This window comes from Lactuca saligna, chromosome 8 (genome assembly GCF_052625555.1).
Source record: "Lactuca saligna cultivar CGN05327 chromosome 8, ASM5262555v1, whole genome shotgun sequence".
Lineage (NCBI taxonomy): Eukaryota > Viridiplantae > Streptophyta > Magnoliopsida > Asterales > Asteraceae > Lactuca > Lactuca saligna.
In genome coordinates, this window is record NC_136424.1 from 278,103,672 (window position 1) to 278,117,567 (window position 13,896).

A 13,896-nucleotide genomic window follows, 5' to 3' on the forward strand; every position below is an offset into this window, starting at 1 on the left:
TCACGTGGACTCGGCGAGTCCATAAGATGCGCTCGGAGAGTAGACCGCTGCGTGGCAAAAATTTTATTCTGCCCAAGTCCGTTTCTGATGTATGGGGGTTATATAAACTAATAATTTCCCTCATTTTTCTTTAGGTAATAAACACTATATAACCCTTGTATCAATTGGACTCATAGCTTGACTCAAAACTTCGTTTCCTCTCTCGCCTAGACTCGATTTCTTGCTTCATCAGCCTTGACTCTAGACCCTCACATGAATCCTTACACTCAAACTGAAAAGATCAAAAACAAAAACCAAGTAATAAAAAAACATTAAAATAAAAAAATCCTAAATTATCCTTAAACACTAGAAGTTTAGAAATAAAAAGAAAAGAAAACTCTAATGACGGGTTGCCTCCTGCAAGCGCTTCTTTTTGTGCGAGTCTTTAGCTGGACTCTCAACTTAATAAACTTCTAATAAATTCGATGCCTATCCATCCGTTGCATTGAATACTTTCTTTGGACCAATTTGTAAAATTTGACTCTTTACTTATAAAATTGGCCAAACGTGCTTGAATACATAAAACCCAAGAATACTAACAAGGGTTGGGACCGGTCGGATACTAATCAGAAATGGATCGCACTTCAGAACTTTCTCCAAAGTTGGAATCGTCACCCCATGCTTCGAAACACAAACCGGAAGAACAGGGGGCCCTGTCGTGGTAATGGTCAAACCACGAGTTGGTTCCTACAATTCAGCTTGTTCTTGTTCTTCGTCTGACCTCTCTGCTAGCAACCTTTCGAGCTCCTCCAAGTCTCTTTCTGGATTAAATTCTTCATCTTGTAACTTAGATATCCCTTCTGTGTTGGGCAAGATGTTATCTAACCATCTTTCAAATTTCGTCAAATCTTCATCTGACTCATACTCCTCATCTCCTTGCTCAATTTCCTGTACTACTTCCTCAAGAAAAGCATCAAAAGCATCGAGATTTGGAAAATACATAATAAATAAAAATAAAAATAAAAAATTAAACTCAATAAAAAAAGTTAACCAACAAATAAAATAAAAAATGATAACAATTAGCAAATAAAATTAACTATTTAGAACCGTTCCCCGGCGACGGCGCCAAAAACTTAATGTGTGTAAACTCACTTAGTTTTAAACCTACTTTTAATTATCAAATAACACACAAAAGGTAGTGAACCTATCAATTGTGGTATAGCTAAATAAGCAGGGTATCGAACACAGGGAATGGTAAACAATTAAAATAAATGCTAATATTATCTAAATAAACAAGTAAAAAAAAGGGTTTTCTCTAGTTTTACAAGACTAGAAACTTAAATACTTTACTAACACGCAAACTAAGCAACTAACAACTAAGAAAACAAAGATCAACTAAATTCAATGATTAAAAAGGCCTTCTGTTTAGGTTCGAATCATTTGTTCCCATGGATGATTTTATGGTAAATATATCGGATTAATTCTTCATTGGTTACCGACTAAAGTGATTAGATTCACATTTGTTGTAGCTAATCCTTAGAAAATAGATTAATTCAAGCAATGACCAGTTGTCTAAATTAATGAATTTCCTAGTTTGTTGATTCGGGTTTAGAAAGAATTGTAATTAGCTCATCAAATTGGTTATTCAATTAACCTCTTATTGATGGTGTATCACACAAGCTCACACATTAACTTACCTATCTTCAAGTTAATTCTAGTTTCACATTCGTTATTCCTAGACATACAACTATGTGGTCACGTAAATCATATGAAATTAGCAACTAAGAGATGTTCATACAACTTAATTACTGATTTATTAACAGAAGAATAGTTACTGTTAACACATAAGGTTCTTTAACAAACTTAATAAAACATAATCACCAATTAAAATTAATCCTAATCAAATAATCAATCCATGTTCACAAATTCATCTACCTAAACAGAAGTTATGAGTTTTTAGCTCATAATTACAGCAGAAACAAGCACAAAAACGAAATTAATTGGTAAAAACATAGTTCAAACAAGAGATTAGGTAAAAGTAAACTTGATTTTGACTTGATTCTCCGTAGAATTGAATGTAGGGTTGATTCCCTTGCTTCCCACGCTCCAGCAGCACCTTTAGTCGACAATAGGCCTCCAAGGGTTCATCTATCTGCTAGGGTATCGATTTGAAAGTCCCTTTATATAGATTTTCACAAAATAGGGGCTACTCAGCGAGTCCAGTGACCTACTCGCTGAGTACATCACTTAAAACCCGTGTACGGCAAGTCAGCGCGTCCAGAATCGCGAAAGTTCGATACGACTCGCCGAGTAATCGACCCTACTCGCCGAGTACGTTTGGAATCAGCATTTTCTCAAAGCACAAAAGTCGTCCGAAATTGTGTCTACTTTTCAGAACATTTTGAATCTCGTCAATCGGAGTTACGGTTCATGAGATATGGCCAAAACACTGATGAGGGGTCAAGTTGTCCAGCCATATCCTTCTTTCTTCAAAATCCAAGATCCAAGCCTCCACTCGTTAGTTCCGCTTCATTTCCTTTCGAGCATTTCATTTTTGCTGAAAAATGAAATTATAAACTAATTAAGCACCTTTTGTTCATTAAATGAGACAAAAACAACATAAAGTATTAAGATAATGCATGGATTTTATAGCTAAATATGCCCATATCAAAATATCCCACACTTGACTTTTGCTTGCCCCAAGCAAAACTGAATTTTAGTACACTAATATTACATAAGACAATCCTAATCAAACCCAACCATTATTCCAAGACCGCAACGCATGCATTTGTGTCTAAAATTTTCCTAATAACCCCACATACTCCAAATAATCACAATTCTCATAAACATTCGCCCACTTTTTCTGAACAATGCTCATTTTATGCATCCCTCCGAATCCATCCTCACAAAACCTCTTAACCTCAAGGTATTTTTGGTTGAGCAACCCAAGCATACATAATCTAGACAATTACAATTTATGATACCACATTGGATCTCTTTGGAATTCTTCACTTCTTTGACATTTGATCTTTAATTTCTTTGAGTTCACCACCTTGTTGTTTGATTTTTGGTATCTTCAACTTTTTGAATTTCTTTGGAATTTTCTATCTTCTAATTCATAGAGATTTGGAATTCATAGAGATTTGTTCCCACTTCCACTGGGGAACCTCAAGTGGCTGTAATTTGCCATGCAGACGCTGGTGCTCGACCTTAACCCTACGACAGGTCAAGCACCTCTTAACGAACCACGCCACATCCCTCTTCATACAGGGCCAACAGTACTCTCTCTTCAGGTCCAAATACATCTTAGTGGCCTCGATATGGATTGAGAACCTTGATCGGTGCGCCTCCTGCATCAAAGTGGTGCATGCGCTGCCTGCATATGACACCTAAATCCGACCCTGAAAGGGCATAAGCTCGCAACTATCGGTAACGAACTCAAGCACATGACCAATCACCCGCTCTCTCTTGCGGTTCTCTGGTCTCACAGCCTCTGGTTGGGCCTCCCGAATGGTGTCCAACACCGGAGTCATTACTGTCAACTGCATACAAATGCATCGAATTGGGGCACTCTCCACCCTACGGCTCAGGGCATCAGCTACAACATTAGCCTTGCCCGGGTGGTACAGGATGTCACAATCGTAATCCTTTACCACGTCCAACCATCTCCTCTGGCGCATATTTAGGTTGGGCTAATCCATCAAATACTTCAAACTCTTGTGGTTCGTGCATATGGTACACCGAACCCCATACAAATAGTGACACCAGATCTTGAGGGCGAACACCACTGCCCCCAGCTCCAGATCGTGGGTGGGATACCTCGTGGGAGGGCTAACACTGGAGCCTCGCATAGTTTCTGGCAAAGTGACTCAAATGAGGTCTACTACTCTAGAACCCACAAAAAAGCAACACCCTTCAAGGTCAACCTGGTGAGAGGCACGACAATCTTGGAGAAATGTTTGATAAATCTCCGATAGTAGCCAGCCAATCCTCGAAAACTCTAGATCTCGTTCGGTAATCTCGGCACCACCCACCTCATAACCGCCTCACTCTTGGCCGGATCGACCAAAATCCCATTCTGGTTGATGAGATGCCCCAAGAATTGGACCTCCCATAACCAGAACTCGCACTTGGAGAATTTGGCGTAAAGCGTCTCCGACCTCAATACCCCGAGAATCTCTCTCAAATCATCCTCATGCTGCTCTGTAGATCTCTAATACATCAAAATATCATCAATGAAAATGATCACTGAGTGATCCAACATCAGCCTGCACACCCTGTTCATGAGATCTATGAACGCCGACAGTGCATTGGTGAGCCTGAAAGGCATCACCACGAACTTGTAATGCTCATAACAAGTTCTGAATGCCGTCTTCTGGATATCAACATCCCGCACTCTCATCTGATGATACCCAAACCTCAAGTCAATCTTGGAGAACCTAGTCGCCCCCTACAACTGATCGAACAAGTCGTCGATCCTATGTAATGGGTAACGGTTCTTGACCATTAACTTGTTCAACTCCCGATAAATAATTCACATCCCGTGTGAACCATCCTTTTTGTTGACAAAAAGGATCGACGATCCCCAAGGGGAACTACTCGGTCTAGTAAACCCCTTCCCCCAGCTGCTGCTGAAGCTGCAAGGGTAACCCCTGCATCTCTGACAGTGCAAGGTGATAAGGCACCTTGGCGATAGGTGGTGCCCCCGGAACCAAATCGATGCAGAACTCTACTTTCCTCTCGGGAGGCACGCCTAACAACTCCTCGGGAAAAAAATTCGGGAATTCGCGCACTACCGGAACATCATCAATCGAACTTGGCCTTTCATCAGCCACTCGTGTGTCCATCACATAGGCTACAAACCCGCTGCAGCACTGCTCTAAACTCTCCTTCGCCCTAGCAGCCGAACAAAATGCTGACTCAGAACGGGTACCCTCACCGTACACCATAAGTACTCCCTCAATAGGGTCTCGTATCGTCACCAACTGACGATCGCAGTCTATAACAGCCCCAAAATGGCTTAACCAATCCATGCCCACTATAACACAAACGTCCCCCATCGCAATCGACACCAGATCAATCGGAAACTCAACACTGAAGATCTCGAGTACACAACCCCGAATCAAGTCAGTAGCATAAACTGCTCGCTCATCAGCTATGGAAACCCGAGGAGGTCGACTCAACGCCTCTCGCCAAATACTGATGTGGTGACTAAAAGCTAACAACATAAAGGATCAACTCGTACTCAAGTCAAATAACACCAAAGCAGGTATAAATTTCACTAAAAAAAGTACTTACGCATATCCTAAAATAAGCATCGCATCACAATTCAATATAAATAATTGAAAGAATACGTACCAGCCACGACATCTGGCGCTGCACGGACCTCCTCCGCTGTCAACCGGAAAGCTCTCCCATGAGCTTTCGGTGCCTCGGCCTTCACTAGCTGTCCCTCAGTAACTCGTGAAGACCCCTGCGTTGACCCCTGCAACAGCTATGGACACTCGTCCTTCCGATGGCCCGTCTGGTTGCAATGAAAGCAAACCATAAATCCCTTTGGGAAATCCTTCGTGATATGCCCCTCCTTTCTACATTTGTAGCAAGCACCTGATCGAAAAACCCCATCATGTCCCATGCCATACTTCCGACAAGTGCATCCCTTCTGGCCTCTAGATCTTGAATTGGCCAGCTTTGCCCGCTTGGCTGTTGGCTTAGACTCTGTCGGCCACCGATCCTTCCCCTAAGACTCGGCCTCCTCCCTGGCCTAAGTCTCCAGCTGAATCTCCCTCTTCCAAGCATTTTCCTGGAGCTCAGAAAATGTTCGGTAAGTCGAGTTCGACATGAATTCCGAATGTCCCTCCTCAAAACGCCCAAATACCGGCACATGTATGCCTGCTCGGTAGACACCTGCTCAGGGCAGAAAATTGCCCTCTCATGAAACTTCCTAGTAACAACAACAATAGAATTAGTACCCTGCTTGAGGGTCAAAAACTCCTGAGCCAATCTTTCTCTCTTCACCGGGGGAACAAACTCGTCTCTGAACATGGTGGTGAACCTCTCCCAGGTCACCTCTAAAAGCTTTGCAAGAGTGAAGTTCGCCATCACGAAATTCCACCAATCCTTCGCTCCTAGGCGAAGCTGGTTCAGCGCGAACCATACCCTCAGATGCTCTAGACATGAACATGTGTAGAAGCATACCTTGATATCAGAAATCCATCTCATCACAGCGATCAGATCCTGCGTCTCGTCAAACTCCGGTGGCTTCGTGTTGCTAAACTCCTGAAACAACAACGAATCACCTCCCTAAGGCCTGGCAGCAACCACAGCTGCAGTAGCGGCAGCAGCCGCAATGTCAGTCGCCGCTGCGAACCGCTCATCGAAAGTCTCAATCAATATGGTCATGATAGACCCAAAATTCTCCTGAATATCGGCTCGAATCGTCACTGCCACCTCGTTGTGGATCATCTGACGAAGCTCCTCATCACTCCTGCCACTTGTCTCAGGCCTGTGGGTGTCCCAACCATGATGTCTCAGAAATACAACATAAAAATATGAGAGACCTACTCGAGCATATTAGCACTCGATAACTAAACCTTACTTGGTCCCTAGTACCCAAAGGATTCTTACTTGGCCTGCGCATTGATCCAGTGACTTTAGTAGTACGGGCCCTATACTACAGTCCACACCACATCAATATTCACCTCAAATCCTCCTCCTTGGATCCCAGATCACAAGTACTCTACTTCTCGCTAGCATAGGCTACCCTTTGGTAAACCTTTCGTAGCCCTTCACTGCTACCTACTCACTCGCAAGCATCTCATAGCAGCAGAAATCGTCCTAGGCTAAGGCATCACAAATCAGGCCACTCTATTCCTAATATGAATACCTAGCGTACTTAGCATGCATAACATATCATAACATAACTCTTAACACATAATGTAAGGGTATTTTGGGTAATCATCATTCGGGCGCTGGCTGATCGTACACACTGCTCTGCTTATTTCATTTCAAAACATCTTTATTCTTTTAGAAAAACTGTTTGGTTTAAGAAAAATTTCTCAAATCCTCAATCTGAGTTCAGATACACCCGAAGATGCACCCAAATCCCTCAAACCAAGGCTCTGATACCAACTTGTAACAACGTAAATTTCCAAAACAATTTTTCATTTTTAAAACATACATTTACTCATTTAAATAATGTCAAAACATAATGTATCAAATGTTATCATCACAAACATATCCCATAATCTCAAAACAAAAACTCCCCGAGTGTGTACAGATCACACCGGTGCCTTTCCGCAATCATCACTAGGACCAGAAACACATAACACAACAACTGTAAGCATAAATGCTTAGTGAGTTCCCCAAAATACCACATACAACACATACGCCTTTCCTGGTTATAACTCTGTGAGATCTTCCGATCCAGATGTCTTAGCGGACTTCCGAACCGAATTCCGGTAGACCTTTCGGTCCGTAACCTCCTGACCTTCCGATCCATGTCTGTCACACCCCAAAACCGAAGGCGGAAACATTCTGGGGTAGAAACGTTCCGAGGAGGAGGACCTCATGTAAAGTATCACAACCAATGTACATAGTAAGCATAGTAAACACAACCATTACATTACATAGAAATATTTACATTTGTTTGAAAACAAAGTTATACATGATTATATATATACATCCAAAATGAACAAAAGTAAAGACGAGACTGTTAAAATACTCCGTCTTCTCCAAAAGGTTGCGGGACACCTGTCTAACGAGGACCTGAGAATACAAGCAGTTATAAAAATATCAGCATAAAGTTGATGTGTTCATAAACGGTTTGTTTCTATAAAAGAACAAGTTTCCTTTGGTTTTTCGAAAAAGTTGTTATCCAAGAAATCCCCATAATTTCTTATAAGAAAAGTTTAGTTATCCATTTGTTACACAATCTGGTTAAGAACAGTTCAGTTATCCCAAGAAAAACCCTTATTTTCCTTAAAAGTTTGTAGTTGGTTATCAATTCGGAATGAAGAGTACAAGTATCTACCATACTTATAGCGTTAATGAAGTATTATGAAAGTTTGGTTATCCTTGTAAAGAGCATTAGTTTTAACACGTATATAAAACTAATAAGTGGGAAGTAAACTAATTCTTAAGGTTATTAGTGTTGGATAAGGTGTCTAAGTCCATAACTTATTTGGTATATACTTGACCCGACCGGCATGGTCCATTTGGGTTGCATCTCATCCAAACTATTATGGATAATTTTATGAGAGTTATACACATATGTTTATTAATATATTATGAGTTATAATATATTAATATGAAGTTACGTTATTTAATTAGTTTTAGTCTTAAATTAATTATGAATTAATTTAGAGATTAAAAGGAATACTAATTAAATTATGGGCTATTTGTTTTATATAGTTGTTGGATAAGGTGTCTAAGTCCATAACTATTTCTGGTATGTACTTGACCCGACCCGGCATGGTCCATTTCGGTTGCATGGCACCATGCAATTGGATAGACTAAATGAGAGAAATAACGCTTGGAGATTATTAATATATTATAAGTTCTAATATATTAATAATAATATTATTTGATTAGTTTGATCAAGAATTAATTTAGAATTAATTAAGTGATCAAAAGATAACTAATTAAATATATGGGTTGATTAAGTAAATCATCCATATCTTGTATAGTGGGCTAAAAGGCTCCATGGATCATCAAGTTGGGTTCCACCCATAGGATGCTCCATGGGAGTTACAAACCCATGGGTCATGGAAATGAAGAGTCATGACACATTAGGGTTTAACCCTAGATGTGTCAACACTATATAAGTAATATGATCTCCTCCCAAATCGGTTACATACACACATACTAAGAAATAGAGGGCTTGGCCGATTTTTTAAGAGTGTGTATTCTCTCATAAGTTCTTCCAAGAGCATTTGGTGTTGTGTGAAGCATTTGAGGCATCACACTTGGGGTGCTAGGCTCACAAGGTTTCAAGGAACACAAGCAACAACAAGGTAAGTTATTCTATCTATACTTTATGTTAAAATTGTTCCCCATGTATGCTAGATAGGAATATAACCTTGGAAATCAACTTTGCATGACAAATTAGACAAACATAGATCCAAGGTTATTAGGGTTGCATGTACACTTAGGAAGTGTTAGAATGCTCAAAACCCATCAATAGTGTGGGCTAATACTCATTTGTTAATGGGCTAGGCTTATGTGGAAGTCCATGGATGATCCATGGAGCTTTTAACCCATGGATCATTGGAAAAGGAAAAGACATGGGTTATTAGGGTTTCACCCTAACCATGCACACTATATAAGCATGCTTATGGAGCATGAAATGGAGCCTAAGAGAAAACTAGTGAACTAGTGTGTGTGTGCATGTGTGTGGCCGATTTTATACAAGGTGTATACTCTCTCAAAGTTTTCCAAGAGTTTGTGGTGTTTGTGATTCCATTTGAGGCATTCACATTATTGGTGCTTGGCCCTCAAACTCCTTAGAACCAAACTCACCAAAAGGTATGTAATCTCTTCTAACTCTTTTATGTTGAAGTGTTCCCCATGCCATGTTAGATAGGTTATAAACCTTGGAAGATTATTATTTTGCATGTATTTAGACAAACATAGATACAAGCTTTATTAGGGTTGCATGCACACTTAGGAAGTGTTAGATTGCTCAAAACCCAACAGTGGTATCTGAGCCTAGGCTTGCTTGTTTGATACTTGATGCAAAATAGTGGAAAAAGTCGAAATCGTTGCTGTCAGCATGGTGGACTCGCCGAGTCCATTGGGGGGACTCGACGAGTCCAAGGCAAACTTCAACCTACTCGGCGAGTAAGTTCATGCACTCGACGAGTAGGATCGAAAGAGTCCAGATTCTTGACTTTTGCTGCTGGAAATGGACTAGAAACATTACCCTAAACTGTTTTGGTGTTATAAAACTTATTTTAGTTGGTGTAATGGTTGTTCTAATCCATTTGCAATAGAATATATCAAGATTCCATGATTTTATGTGTTCATATAATTCTTGAATTTTTGATGATCATGTTCATGTTCTTATGAATTTAGAAAATGATAGGAATTATTTGTTGAATTGTTTAGGATTAATTCTTTATCATTTATGTGTTTTAATGGAGTCCATAATTTGTCCTCAAGTTATGGATTACCAAAGGTCACTTTCATTTAACACACACTTAAAACACACAAGTTACATGAAAATGAAGAGTCTTCATTTTTATGAACCTTTAATTCATAAGTTATGAAATGAAGAGTTTTGCAAAGTTACAAAACTTGCCCTCAAGTTTTGGAATTTGTAAAGTTTCACACACTTTAATAAACTTTAATTCCAAACCTTAGAGTTTTAATAGTTAAAATTCAACACTTATACTATTTATAACATTAATGGTTAATTATTATATATATATATATATATATATATATATATATATATATATATATATATATATATAAGAATAAGTCGTTTTACCGTTAGTAGGCCTCATTCATGAAGCTGGTCTATAAGGTGGGTATAAGGTTGTTGCCTATAAAATGGCGACTTAATGGATGTATACTCTCACCCACCGCTTGCTTGATCGGTGGAGGGTCGTTAGCCGAATGGGTAGAACAATGACTTTAAATCCTCATTAAAAGTATAATGAATATTATAAAATAACTAAACTCTTTTAATTCCCAATCTTAGTTATTTTAGGAAAAATGTGAACATGGTGCTAGTCCATGGAATTCACACTTTGTACCTTACCAAGTTGTTGGTGGAGCGTGTGTGGTTAACCGGCACACTAACTAGGACTAGTAAGGATCACGAAGGGTGACTTAATGTTTGTCATAGATCAATGGAGCGTGTGTGGTTAACCGGCACATTGATTAGGTGATAATATTAAGAGAACCAAGTGAATTAGCATGGTTATTCACACCTTCTTTGTGATCCTCGGCATCCCAGTCACAAAACTTGAAGGGCACAATCGAGGTTGAAACATGCCATTGAAAAGTTCAATGAATCTCAAAAGAATCTAGGAATTTCAAATCCAATTAAACCTAATAAATCATTTCGTTTTCATGGTGGAAATTGGTGAATCGTCATTCACCTACCTTTCAAATATATTATTACTTAGATTACGGCATCCCTCTTCTAAGTGTAATATATTGTGATTGGATCCTAGCCTTAATATTACATTTGGGTGTCTTATTAAGGATCCTAAATATCTAATCTATACTTACTTTCTTCTTTCAGATGTCTTCCAACACTAATGCTTCAGGCTCTAACCCAACTGGTTCTTTCTCTCTCATGAATCTTTGTGGGAGGGTCATCTTTGATGGTTGCAACTTCATGGATTGGATTAGGAACATCAGGATGGTTACTCGTTACGAGGACAAGGAATATGTCCTCGATAAGGAGTTAAAAGAACTTGATGAGTCTACTGCGACTCCTGAGGAGATCGCTGAATTCAGGACTCATGAGAGAGATGCTACTAAGGTGGCATGTATCATGATGGCCACGATGACAGCCGAACTCCAAAAGTCGTATGAAGATTTCTACCCTTTTGAGATGCACCAAGACCTGATGGAAAGGTACCATCAGAGTGCTCGTCAGGAGCGGTATGAAATAATCTCCTCCATAATAACTACCCGCATGAAGGATGGTGAATCCGTCACGGGCCACATGCAAAAGATACAAAGGTGTGTGGACCGTTTGCTGAAGCTGAATGTTAACATCCCCGAGGAGTTGGAAATTGACATCATTTTGCACTCCTTGCCTTCTTGTTATGATCATTTTCGAATGACATATCATATGAACAAGGAGGAAGTTACCCTCAGCAAGCTTCAAAGACTCTTGAAGACCACTGAAACCGGTCTTAAGGGTAAAGCAGTTGTTACCTCTACTACTCCTACTCCAACTTCTACCCCTGTTTTAGCTATTGGGCAAGGCAAAGGGAAAAAGAGGAAGCACCCTTCGAAGGGTACTAAGGGAAAGTCTCTTGAATGCTCCTCATCAAAGACTAAGAATGGTTCTGTCACTCCTTCTACCATTCCCAAGGATGCTGAATGCTTTTATTGCCATGAAAAGGCACACTGGAAGCGAAACTACCCTAAGTACTTGCAGGATCTAAAGGATGGGAAAGTGAAACCCACCTATGCAGGTATTTACACTATATTGTCTAATTACTCAACATACTCTAACTCTTGGGGGCTTGATACAGGATGTGGTATTCACATATGTTCTGATTTGCAGGGCCTAAGAAGAAGTGAGGATGTGAAGCACGGGAAGATAAACTTAATCATGGGGAATAGGAAGGCTTCACCTGTTTCCAAGATTGGAGTTTATACTTTGTTGCTTAATAATGGGTTAAAATTAGATTTGAATAAATGTGTGTACTCGTCTGAAATGGCGAGGAATATTATTTCTTTTCATGCTTTGTACAAACAAGGTTTTACCTTTTCGTTTGATAATGAATGTGGTGGTATTAATGCTTTCTTTAATAATGTGTTTTATTTTAAAGCATTACCTTGTGATGATGTGTATGAAACTGTGTCGATTGTGGACAACTTAGGAAATAATGTGTTGTGTATTGATTCTTCTACTAGCCTAGATAAAGCATCATTGTGGCATTGTCGTCTTGGACATGTAAACAAGAAACGCATAGGCCAACTCCAAAAGAGTGGAGTCTTGGAATCATTTGACCTCAAATCAGATGATAGTTGTGAATCTTGTCTACTTGGAAAAATGACAAAATCACCCTTCACTGGAACTTGTGAGAGGGGTGAAGGTTTGTTGGACCTAATACATACTGATGTATGTGGGCCATTCAAAACCGCCACAAGGGATGCTAATCGGTATTATGTGACTTTTATTGATGATTTTAGTAGATATGGGTATGTCTACTTAATCAAAAATAAGTCCGAAACCTTTGAAAGGTTTAAGGAATTCAAGCAGGAAGTAGAAAATCAATTGGGCAGGAACATTAAGATGCTTCGATCCGATCGAGGTGGTGAGTATCTTAGTACCGAGTTCCTTGACTACCTTAAGGAGTGTGGGATTGTCTCACAATTGACTCCTCCCAGGACACCACAGCTGAATGGTGTAACTGAGAGGCATAATCGAACCTTGTTGGACATGGTTCGCTCTATGATGAGTCGAGTTTCGTTACGAATCTCTTTTTGGGGATATGCCTTAGAGACTGCCGCCCATATCCTTAATCTAGTCCCTACAAAGAAGGTTACCAAAACACCTCATGAGATGTGGACTGGGAAGGTTCCCAATTTGGACCACATCAAAATTTGGGGTTGCGAAGTCTTCGTGAGGCGCGAAACTCATGATAAGCTTGAACCCCGAAGTGAAAGGTGTATTTTCATCGGCTACCCACAGAAATCCTTCGGTTACCTCTTCTACAAACCCAGTGAGAATGTGGTCTTTGTAGCACGAAGAGGGATCTTTCGCGAGAAAGAATTTATAAGCCAAGGAGACAGTGGGAGGCAGATTGATCTTGAAGAAATTCAAGAATCAATTGGTGAAGGAACCTCAGACACTAGCAATCAACCTGAGGAGGAAACTCCTGTTGATCCAGCTGACGAGTCTGTACCTCCGAGGCGTTCCACATGGGTTAGGAACACACCTTCATTTTATTATGGTTTTCATATTACTACGGAAGGTGATACGTTTATTAGTGATAGTACACTAGTAAATTTGGATGAACCTAGCAGTGTTAAGGAAGCCATGGCAGGCCCGGAGTCTGCTAAATGGAAGGAGGCTATGGACAGCGAGATACAGTCCATGTATGACAATCAAGTTTGGAACTTGGTTGACAATGTACCAGGCCGTAAAACAGTCGGGTGCAAATGGATCTTCAAGAAGAAGACAGACATGGAAGGAAAAGTGCATACTTATAAGGCTCGACT